This window comes from Emydura macquarii, unplaced genomic scaffold (genome assembly GCF_026122565.2).
Source record: "Emydura macquarii macquarii isolate MOO-44397 ecotype Brisbane River unplaced genomic scaffold, CSIRO-AGI_Emac_v2 contig_1551, whole genome shotgun sequence".
Lineage (NCBI taxonomy): Eukaryota > Metazoa > Chordata > Testudines > Chelidae > Emydura > Emydura macquarii.
The window spans coordinates 18,924,991-18,937,629 of record NW_027131688.1 but is presented as its reverse complement, the minus strand read 5'-3'; the positions used below and the strand labels follow the sequence as shown (position 1 = coordinate 18,937,629).

Sequence of the window (12,639 nt, the reverse complement as noted above, 5' to 3'; positions counted from 1 at the left end):
CTGGTTTTGAATTTTGATTGGTAACTACTGAGAATGTGTATACTGAGCTCAGTCTAGTCCCTTGTGGGGAGAGTTACATACAACAAATCCACCATATAATAGGCTTCCTTTGAGCAGAGGCTGAAATTGCAGGGGTTTTGCCGCTCAGGATTGAGTTGTAGTGGCAGAATTGAGAAGAGAAGTTTGCGTGTCATCTGTGTTTTGTGCACACACACTTCACCTATATTTTCAGAAACTACTCAAAAGAAGTACTAAAACTTTGTGGATTATTGATAGAACTGAAGCCAAGGTTGTCCTTCTTCGTGTAATTGTACAAAAGCTGGATTGGCATAAAGAACTCAGTTGTATTATCCAAGATGCTGACATGTACTATAGTATATCTCGTAAAATCAGATGCAGTTCTTGTTCATGCACATGCAGTAGCTGATTGTACAAGATACCGGTAATATGTGTATAACTGAAGGAGAAAACCTTCATTCCACGTGCTACTATTGCTTATGAAAACTTTGCTCAGGCAATAGCAGATTAACATGCATTCATGTTTGAGCTTAATTTTTTTTCCCCTCCCATCTACCCAAAAGGATAACTCTCTGTACTTTGTCAACGTCAGAGACTATTTGTGGGGGGGACCCTGTTTTATGTTGTTATATAGTAACATAACATATTTATGTGAATAGCATTGTTTTTCTCCTGTAAATGGCAACAAAAATTGACTCTCAGGCTAAAATCTTGGATTTCAAGATATAGCCTGAAGTAAATTGTTAGGACCAAGTGGCAGAGCTCTCCCAGTAGAGGGTTATTCTGAAAATGGTTACTTAACTATATTGGTGAAAATGCTGGTGCTATAATTGCTAATGTTGGTTAAATGGAGAATACTATTGAGCAGATGGTAAATTCTAAATGAACGAAACAAACAACTTTCAGGGACTCATCCTTGCTTTTCAATCTCTTTTTTTCTATTAAAAACTGAATCTGTAACATGCTGTTGGAAAAGTTCAGTGTGTCTTCAAATAACATTAAAAAGATTTTCATACTGGGGAAATTTTTGCTAATATAATGCATGTAGAACATCTTTTCTTTTTTCCTTTTGGTATGTTTTTGCCAGATTGTTTAATGTTTTTGAGTTTAAATGAAGGCTTTACTCCTTCGTAGGCCAACTTCTTTTCTTCCATGATTCTGTTTAAAGACAAATACTAGCCTGAATTTGTGTCCTCTTATGACTACAGGCAGTTGGCTGCTCTACACACAAAATAACTAAATTGGGATGTAATTCAAATCTTCTGTTGAGCAAATTCTCTGTGTGGGAACTTTTATTTTGATTTAGTTCAAGTTGTTTTGGATTTATTTATTTCAGGGCAAGTTTGTGTGTAGACAGTCCTATGCAAGTACAATGTGACAACTTCACTGCAGATTCCAAAAGAAAAGTAGGACTGTGAGGGAGAAAATTCTTAATCATTCTGATATCTAAAATCATAGGGAGATGGAGGGGGAGTGGAAAGTAACTGGTCTGATGAACTGCGTTTTTTTTTTTTTTTTTTTTTTTTAAGTTTTTTCTAAAACCCTGTTAAAGATCTTTTTATTAATTATTATGGACATGATGCAAAATCTGTTGAAGTCAATGGAAAAACTCCCATTGACCTCATTGGGTTTTGGATTAAGCTTTAAATGCTTTCTGTGAATCCATCTTTTTCTACTGAATTAAAATTTTACAGATTTAGCACTTAAAAACATTTGCAAATCCATTAATTATGCTGCTTGTTCACTATCTTTATTCCTTAGAAAAATGCCCTCTGTTTGTTTAACTAAACAGTGCCAGTTGAATTTTTTGCAGAATTTTCTTTAATGACTTTTTCAAAAATGAAACTTTTCTTGAAAAATTATCAGTTATCTAAATTTTCAATTCTTTGCAAAATTTGCTGTGATATTTTTACTGAGTTGTTGAAATTATTTTAGAATTTTTTTCACATACCAAAACTCCTTTTCTTAGTGAAAACCCAGTTTTCAGTAAATGAAAACATTTAAAACCAACTTCAAATGTAATTTTTACAAAAATTAGGCTAAAAATATTGCAGAAAAATTCACGGAAAATGGGTTAATTTCAAACCCTGTGAATCCAAAACCACTTTAGAACCAGTTAAAGCACGGACTGCTGCACTGGGGAGAGGAGGTAAAGTGGGACCCTTCCAGCACTCCTTGATCCCAGAACTGAGTAAGGGAGGTCTGGTTATTGATGTCATTTGAGTATTTTTTACACTTTTGGTCAGACATCTACCTGGTGCTGATTGGCTATGTACTCTAACTCCCACCTGCCTCCTCCTTCAGTCTCTTCACCTCAGACTTATTCCATTCTTACCTTTCATACCGTCCAGTTTCCTCCATTTTCTATTCTTCCCTGACTTGTCCCTTTCACTCCCTTCCTTTTATGTCCCCTCTCCCCTTCTGTTGTCTTGGTGTCTAGTTAATCCACCTTTCAACTAAACACCACTCTCCCCTCAACAAAACAGAAAAATCATGGCACCAATATGTTGTTTGCTGCCATTGTGGTGTTCACTCTGCTTGTATGTTCTATCACTTCCCCTACCTTCTCCGTTTTGCCTATTTAGATTGTTAGTGTGTCAGGGCAGGGACTGTCTACTACTCCATGTTTGTATGGTGCCTCACACAACCGGGCCCTGTTTGTGGTTGGTTCCTAGAAACTACAGTAATAAAAATAATCTTTTTTTAATTTGGTTTTTTTTTTTTTTTTTTTTTTTCAAAATCATTTTCCATCTTTTTGACCAGCAATTCTGACAGCTGGAATTTTTCACACAAATCTTTATTGTTCAGTTTTGGGAGAAGCTCTATTCTGTGTGTCATAGGAATAAAGTAGATCAACAAAAATATGCATGTAAGCTAAAATTTACAGTATTGCAGATGGAGTTTAAATTACTTTGAAATACAATAAAGCATCACATAATGGGTCTATCTTTACTGTGGTGAGTAGTACCACTCACTAATGGGATTTCTCACATGAATACAGTTTTCCAGGATCAGGCTAGCTTTATTGTTCTTAGGGAAACAATGTTTATGTCAGTCAGGAAGGCCATCTAGAGGTGTGCAGGCATGTTTGGGCAGCCTGTGGTTGGATCATGGGTTTATAGCCTGCTTCAACCTTCTGGCATTTCTGATGACGTTAAAATCTGCGTCTTCACTGACTGCTGCTTTCTTCCTTTTGAATTACTGTGTGCGCTGTCATGCCTGGTGGTCTGTGTTTATTGGCTTATGTTTGTTCCTTACCCAAAATTGTAACCCTATGTTTGTAACCTCACAATTCGTTGCTCTGAAGATGGTAAACAGGAGAACATGGCTTCAGCTGGGGAAAAATAATTAAATTCTGGAGCAAAATATTTTTCTGGGCAAACAATGTGTGCGTGATTCCAAATGAAGATAATTTAGGCAGTCCTTGTACAGAATGCATTTGTTTGGTTAAGGACATTACTCAATATGCAGATTCCGATTACATCTATACTAAAGAGCTCTTTCTCATTTTAACTGGTTACTCAACTTCTTCAGGCTTAATTCTGTTTTGCTTTTTTTGTTTTGATATTTTATTCATTAGCTTGAAATGTAAAAGTCTGTGAAGTGGAAGTGCTCAGTATCCAAAATCAAAACCAAATATTAAAAACAATAGCCGCAAGTGTGTCAGCAGAATAAAGTCTTTTTAATTTCCCTTATTCCCTGCTGTATTACAGGAAAAAGGTTTTGACTAATATTTGACTCTTGGCAGATTCAAACCTGAAGAAGAGCTCTGTGTAAACTCAAAAACTTGTCTTTATCATCACTAGAAGATGGTCCAGTAAAGAATATTACCTCACCCACATGATCTTTCTAATATAAACAAACTTTCAAAACCTGCAGTCTGTAGTCAATGGGAATGTTACCTGAGTAAGAGTTCAGCAGAAATAACAGATTCCCAGTAAGGAACTGGTACAGTGAGAAAGCTTTCCTTTAATCAGACAAAATGAAATAAAATGTACAGATACAGAGCCGGCTTCTGCTCTCACTTCAGTGAAGAGGCTCCTGATATAAGCGGAGTAGAAGTTTGTCCCGTATTGATGAAATTTAAGCAAAATGCAGCGGATCAGATTTGTAGTCTTGGATTTGTAGGACTGTCATGGAATGAACGCTGCCTAGCTTTCGTATTCTGAATTTTATAACCACCGCCTGGATTTTTTTTAAAAAAGAGAGTGATATGAAAGGCTTTGTTTTTACCAAATTAAACTCTCTGAGAGTATAGTTACAGTATCACTAAGTGGGCCCAGTCCCGCTGCCACTGGCGTCAGGTCACCGTTTCTTGTGGGTGTACTAGATGTAAAACTTTTTTGTTGACTGAACACCTGGGGGGAGAGGGAGCACTGTGGTTTCCAAGACTAAGAAGGGGAAAGGGAGAGAGGAAGAGGGTCAGGGAAGAGAGGTCTATTTACCAAAAGGGAAAACACCGCTCCCCTGAGAGACAAAAATCAAGCCGCCTAAAAACTGACGCAATCACCATTAATCTGTGACTTTGGCCTGTGTGTGACTTGAGACAATTGTGGTGGTGATGTCTGTGTTCCTCACTAGGAATTCTCTACTTCAATGAAGCCATCTGTGGCTGGCCCTCACGCAGAAAGACAAGACTGAAGGAAGGATTTGAGCAGTGGCAGGATGTCTATTAAAAAATCAGAGGGATTTAAAACCTTAGTGTAAGAGGCTAGACCACATGATGGGAGGAGGAACAACAATATATTAAGTAATCCTTCATACATCTTAATCTTGGTAGATTTTGGAATAGCCCCTCTTCTTTTCTTCCCAAATTAGTTAATGAGAGGCTCTTTCTGGCATAATATATCTCTCTTATAGTGCTAAGTGCTTTTGCAAGATGTTTGTGCATGTGCCATTTAATCATGCACTTGCAAAATTACTTCCATTGAAAGTAGGATAACTAACCATAGCTGCAGCATCTTAATACCCAGGCTCCCATTTTTGTTTTATCAAATATCTTTTGAATTGTGTTTACTTGGGCTACTGAATCACTGCATATTGATATAGGGTAAAATGTCTAGGCTCCTAAATTTATGCACTTTTTGAAAGTTTTACTTATAGGACCCAATTCACCAATGTATTGTAGTTTTATACTGAGGTAACTCCATTTAAGTTAATAAAAGTGGAGTAACACAGCAATGAATCAAAGCCAATCTTTTTCTGTTGACTGAATACTCCTGAGTGTGCAAGAAAACTGTCTATTTATTGGCATAGTGTTTGTTTACTAGGAAAAGTTTTATTGTCAGTCCTTTTGCTTATCAAGGTCATAAAATATCTAGACACTGAACAGTACAACAGTATATATTATATTTAAAAGAAACTTAGTAGGCTTTTTGTAGATTCAAGATACTCAAACCATATTTCAATTCATGTGAGTAGTGGTTTAAAGAATCTAATTATTCACTAATGAGCAGTAATGGTACATATAAACTAAGGGTCACTATCTTATTACAGGCACCTGATGGTTCACTGATAACCATTTGGTCATTAGATTGACCATAAAATACTCAATAATTGAGGTTACTCATAGAGCAGACACCTTATCAGCTTTAGGCATGGAGGGACAGCTTGTCAGTACTCAGTACACTGATTGTGCTGTGACTGAGCATATGATTAGAGTATTGAAGCAGTGTGTATCTAATGAAACTGCAGGAAAGGCATAGCAATATTATCACAACCGCGAAATGACTAATGTGTTGTTGTTCCAAGCCTCAGATGCTTCAATTAGTTCCAATAAACTGTATCTTGAATATTTATTTTAGTGTGATCTAGTGTAGCGATAAGCTCAGGGCTTCAAAAATTTTGCGTACAGCCTTTCATTACCCTAGTCTAAATCTGGAATGTTTTGGGGACCGATACAATAGTTATTAAATGAAATCTGTATGGCTTTGAATGAAAATCCAATGGAAGGAATAAAGGCTATCATGCTAGTTTCACATTTTACAGTTTATTTTTGCATTTTTATATTTAAAATACTTTCTGAAGCAATAGCTTTATCTTATAAATCAGGCACCATCTATCTGTGGCAAAATTTTATGTCCTTAGATTCATCCATGCAGCTCCCATAGACTTGCATATGTGGATCTATGAAGTCAGAATGTATTCCTTAGTATATTGTGCCATATGAGCATTAGTCAAAATGTTCTAATTCATGAAGCCTTCTAGGAAGATGTTGCTTTATACTGTCTATGAGAAATCAGACCTCAGGACCCATGGTTTTTTACTATTATATTTTTTCCATGACAATGTCTTAACTTTCATAAATTATTTAATACAGTGAAGGATGCAAACCGCCTTTTGTCTTTCTGAACTGCTATTCAAGCTTCTATGATGTGACCTTGGAAAGTAACCATAGAAACGTGTTAAAAGCATCAACCTAAAATCTGTAGTTCAGTGTGACAATGATGCAAATTCCATGAAAGAAGATTATGATGTATTAAGAATACTAGCAGCAACTATTATCTCTAGTTAAACCTGATTATTCCATAACTATCAGTACTTCCTGAATTTAATGGAGAAGGAAAAACACACACACAAAAATCTAGCATACATTTTGAAGTTGCTATATTAAAATATTTGTAGCTAAATCATTCTAATTTGTCAACCTAATTTACAGTCCAATTAAATACAGCCATTATTTTTCTGCTGAGTTCACAATATAGCTCACCAGTTCTCTGAATTTAATAGCTGTAAACTTTTACTCTCTAACCTGCTGGGGTTGACTGGTGTCATAGCTTTGTGCAGCATTGGCATAACTTAACCCAGTTATCCACTTTATCTGTAAAGATTGAAGAGGTATGTAGTTCACTAGAAGGTAAAGGGAATTTTTGACTCGTCAGATACTGAGGGCATGTCTGCACTGCTATGGCTGCAGGGATTGATGCAGCAGGATATATTGAGCGGGCGGTGGAGACCCTGGAAGTGTTTTCCAGTTGACGCCATTGATCTATTGCGTCTCCCTCCCCCTTCAAAAGGAGTAAGGCTGTGTCGACCGGAGGGCGTCTCCCATCAATGCAGCGTAGTGGAGACGCCGTGGTATGGCAAAGTAAGTAACTCAACGGGAGCTACACAAGCTACATAATGTAGCTTGTGTATCTCCTGTCGACCACTAGTGGCAGTGTAGACCAGACCTGAGTTAGACCGTTTAGTGCTGGCTAGTCGTGGTTGTAAGTCTGAAATGGAAGTCTAAGGTTGTCCTTGGTATTGCTAAGAATAACAGCAATGGAAGTCCAGCTGAATGAGGGGGAGAAGGAAGCAAAGTCACTTATTAACTTCCTCATTAAGCACAGTCACACCCAAGAAAGCATAAGCTTCCTCTTGATATGATAGAAAACATAAAATTTGAATTAATTATCTAGAAAAGCCCAGTAATAGCATATCCCAATTAAATCTACCCTACTGATCAATATATCCCTATCTCCATGTATATTTCATCTTCAGATATTTAATAGCAATAATGAGCTGGCAAGGTACAGGGCCATTCCTTGCGAGCAGTGACTGACTAACTAGTATTAACCGTCCTTGATTACTACTTGGAACATTAACCCTTCCTCCTTAATCCCCCTGCAATGCCCCGGTCTCTGTCATTGTTTAATTTTTGTTTGGAAGGGCATCTTCTTCCCTAACTTTCATAAACCACAACACTTTCACTCTGTTTGGCTGTATGTGTGTATTTTAAGCCACATCCCTGCATAGGTGGTATTGCTTAGCACACTCTTGTGTTGTCGTGGAGAAGTGACAAGAGGTAGAGCAGGGACTACAGAATTGTACAATATCTTGTAACATTTTAGGGCGACTTTTGTGGTCCTAGTTGCTGTGGCAGCATAATACTGTCTATAAATAAGAGCAACAATGAATATTTTAGTTGCATCCTGTTTCATGTTAACACATGTATGGGAATTCTGTGATGAATCTTAACTAGAAAGTCATGTTTGAATCAAGCAGGCTTTGCTCTTTAAGGCAGAAATGACTCTCAGAATACCAGACCAAAGAGGTATTGAAGATCAGAACATCTTTACTGCCAATATCACTAATATAGCACCATACATTTACACAGTGCTGTATAAATAGAGAGTAAGCCAGGCTTCCTGCCATGAAGAGCTTGCAGTCTGAGTTTAACAAGGCAAATAGACAATACATAGAACAATAAATAGCTCAGGAAGGGGAGAGTGTAGAGGAGTTGCAGCAGTCGGGGGGAGAGCTAAAGTAGATTCCATGGCATCAACAGATGGAGCTGAGACAAGGAGTGCAGTAGAAAAGTCACAGAGGTTAATAGACTGGAGATCGGAAAAAGGACAGAGTGATTAGACGGGGGGGGGGGGGAGAGGGGGAGAATATGTCGTGTTGGCAGAGAGCAAATAGTGATCAGAGGGGAACTTAGAGAGACTAGAAAGAGAACAATCGAGAGAGACTGCGATGGTGAACGGGGGAGTCAGTCTTCAGCTGCAGATCAGGGTTAACAAGAGGCATATCGAGCTAGTGGGATTAGAAGGGTCATCAGCTTGGAAAATGAAGTCGGTGAGGATGAGGGAAGGGGATCACAACAAGAGCCAGGGAGAGAGCGTGCCAGGCATCCAAATCAGGGAAACAGGAAGGAAGAGCAGTTAGGATGGAGATGGGGCCGGAAGTTGTGGACCACAAAGGAGGAGAAGAAGAAGTGGGAGGGGAAGAAGGGACAGGCTGGAAATGGGGAAAATGGAGAGGAGGAGGAGGCGGCCAGTGCCCACCCTGCAGCCTTCAGCTTGGCAGGGTGGGAGAGAAGGAGAAATGTAAGCAGCAGAGACTGCGTTGGAGGAAAAGAGCCAGGCTGTGGTGGGTGACTAGGTGGAGGTCAAGAAACTGTGGAGGCGGTGACCAGATTCACAAAACCAAAAAAATGGGGACCTTTCACACAGGGGCTGGGTAAGATAAGGAGGGCACATAGATGGGAACAGGACCCACTTCTGGTGGTGGTGCAGGTGCCACCTATCTATTCCTCATTTTGGGGGGCAGGAAGGGGGTGGCATCTTGGTGTCCTGGTCTTGGAAACGTTGCTATGTCTGCACCCCTGGGTGGTGAGTGTGAGGTGGGAGAGGGAATGTCTTCCCAGAGTTTCCCACAGCGACCTCTGATGGTAGGGAAGTCTCGGAGGGAGTTTGCTGACTATATAATGAGACACTTAGATATCGTATTGCAAGGCTCCAAATTTCTGGGATTGACTGTTGAACAGTCCTGTCCTGGGGTTCGGAACTGAGACATTGGGTCACTTTAGTCATTGGTAGAGATGGAGTAGAGACTCCAGGGGGAGCAGGAGGCAGGCAGGGAAGGGGCAGAGGAAGAAGAACCAGGCTGACAAAAATTAGAGCCATTATAGCTAGTAAAATGCTTTAAAAATCATTTGCAAAGGGTCCAGTCCATCCAGGCTGGATAAATACCCTGCAATGTGCTCACTCGCTGGGGTTCCTAGTAACAATACATATTTTGTATCTATATTCAGTTTTGTGATCTAAATACAGAATTTGTACTCAACAAAACACAGCCAGTCTCTACAGCTATCCAGTTACCTTACAGTACCTTGAGGCTAATCCCTCAGGAGATGAGGGCTGACTTTCATTAGCTACTAAACACAAAGCAGCCTACCTAAACAAAAATGAGGTTCTGGAGTACACGATGCAGCCTCGGGGGTTTTCTGAACTGGTAAAGCCTGACGCCTATTACCTACAGGAACTGTTGCTGGCATTGCTGCTGGGTATACATTTTAAACCATTTGTGATATGTGGAAGAATTAGATAAAATCCATTGAAACCAAATGTCTCATAAATATGTGGAAGGGGAAAATCTAGTGTCAGAACTCTATCAATTTGTACTTCTGGAGAATGACAGAACGGGACAGAACAGAGTGGGTGTAGTGAAGTCAGTGGACGGGATTAGTAATGTTGCAGAGAGCGTGGACTGCATGGCTTTTTCACTGGGCAGAGCCTGATGTGCTCATGAGGAATCTTGACTTCTATCTTGTGGATATTTGCCCTTTTTTGCTTTCTGTTCCTTTACACTAGATTTATTTACCTAAGTATATTTCCCTTTCTTTCTGTAACCATATGTCTTTCCTTCCTAACTTATTTCTTTGACCCTTTTTTTTTTTTTTCTGCATTTTTGCTCTTTCCAATCTGCCTTTGCTTTTTTTATTGTGTTGGTTTTTTAACTCCTGAACTTCAGCCCTCATTTTGTTTCCTATATTTAGGTTTCCCCAGCCTTGGATCAGCAGCAGTGGCAGCTGCTGATGATTTTGCTTCAGTAGGGATGAAGCATTCCATAGGTAAAATGATAATTGTGACTTTCCAGCAGGGCTGTAATTTGACAGTTTGCACCTGTTTCTTTTAACTTCATTGGTGACTTTTACACTTTTATATGCAATTATATATTTTAACTATTATAATGCTTCATTATGACTGACAGACTTGACAGTCGGAATAATAAAAGGTGCCTGCTGCTTACTTGAATATTTGATTCTCATTGTTGAGTTGTAGAATGCATTATTAGATAGTTTATCATGCAATCTGCAAGGCAGACAGACTTTTAAGTAACATGGATTGTGTTCTAGACTGTCCCGTTAATGTTTGCAAAAAGGATGCAGTGTATTTCTTCAAATATCTTTATTCACAAGATAGTTGATAGACATCACATAGAAGTGACAATGTAACCTTACCCAAAATGAATACTCCAGTGGTGTAGTTTCAGTGCTGTTTGCTTGATACATGAGCTGCTCCTCCTACAGAATTCTCTTAACTTCAGTGGGAGTTCGATACAGGGAACGTCCCTGAATTTTTGGGCCCTACAACTCCTGCATGCATTTACCTAAACCTGTGAGGAAGTTTGACTTAAAACTCATTGGAAGGAAACAACCAAATGAAAGTTCTTGTGAAAGTAATTTGGATAGCATAAAATGGACCCCATTTCAATGCTATTAATGAATTTAGACACAAGGAGATTGTCTAGCTACAATGCAAGTTCCAAAATGTCCTATAGTAGTGTAGAACATGCAATGTCTGTTTTGAAGATTTTTCCACTAGCAACACACCATCAGTGCCTATAAAAGGAATTAGTGAGTTCTTTTGCAGTTCAGTAGTGGTCCACACTGTAGTAGCAAATAAATCTCTATAATCTGTTAAGTGCCTTTTCGATGTCAGTTATCTGTCTTTGCTGGAATTTGAACCTAGGATTGTTGGATCAAAAAAACTTCCATGCTTCAATGCCTTTCATCCATAATAATAAAGGTACATACTTTACAGGCTAATGTATAATCACAAGAGAACAAGGCCATTGCATTTCCCTGCTAAGTAATATTTTAAATTTGAGTGGTTCAATTTCAGTCCATTATATGTCCAAGAAGATCCATTTCAGAATTACTTTGAATTAAGTAAATCACTGCAGCTTCATATCCGAAGAAGCATCCAAGTCCCTCCTCCATTTAAAAATAGTGTAAGCCTGGAGCTTCTGCCTTTCCATGATTTCCACTGCATCATTTAATCTGTCAATACCTATTAAACCTGATCAAATAGGGATAAGTAAATGTCCCCTCCAAGTAAGCTGTTTGCTTGGAAGTATAGATAGCCTCAGCATCCTGACTAAAACTTGGCTAATGCTAGAAAGTGCCCATCATTGTGTTCTCAGATGTGAATAAATCATGGATCTGGTACAATTGATGGAGAAAGGAAATACAAAGAATTTTAAGGATAAATATCACTGGGTTTTGTATACTAAAGTAGGCTCTGCATTAATACATGTTGACTCCCATATTATGGGTGGCTTAGGATCATGGAAACCCAGGATCAGACTAGTCCATCTTAACTATGGTGGCCAGTAGCAGATGCACTCACCTTAGCAGTATCGTCTTCTTCACCACCCATCACTTCTCCCTAACAAATGCCCTTGCTCCTCCCCTGGTCAGGTTGAGTGAACATCAGCCAATCAGAACACCTTAGAACATAATATCTTTTTATAACAAATAATTTATTGCCTGATAAGTCATTTTAGCACTGGCTTTCTTTTGTTTACTATGACTAGTGTTGCAGGTATTGCTAAGTGCTCTATCTATATAAATACTTTAATAATGAATGGTTAATTAATACAGTTGTTTGTTTAATTACTTTCCAGCTTTAAATGGCTTTATTGCTTTTCCTGATAGAATACAAATGAGGCTAAAGTTCTGTTTTTTGAACCATATTGTCTGTTTCAGGAAGCTACATCTAAAGGCTGGGAAATAAAGTCCAACTTTTTGCCTGAGTATGCTGGGATTGATGTAGTTCTGCTTGCTTTAGCTTGGTTTTGTGTGAAAACATGGTTGGCTTTGAAGTAGCAAAATGTTCTATGTGTCATTAGTTATATGTGCTGTATACAAGATAGGAATTGACATATATTTTATATTCTGTGGTGGTAGTTTTGCTTACACAAGTTTCAGCAGTTTGTCATGGAGCAGTAGTAAATAGTGAATATAGAAATGCAGCAGTGTTTACATCTGTGCTTGTTTTATTTTACAGTATGGCGAGCAGGGCATAGTTACTGGCTGTTACCATGGAGTATAAATGATAAAGCCAGTTTTTC

General features: G+C 38.6%; 1 protein-coding gene across 3 annotated transcripts in view; it reads left to right on the top strand.

Annotated features, from left to right (window-relative positions):
• KIF26A (kinesin family member 26A) overlaps positions 1-12,639 on the top strand; it is a 115,068-nt gene that overhangs the window by 55,451 nt on the left and 46,978 nt on the right. The window lies entirely within an intron of this gene.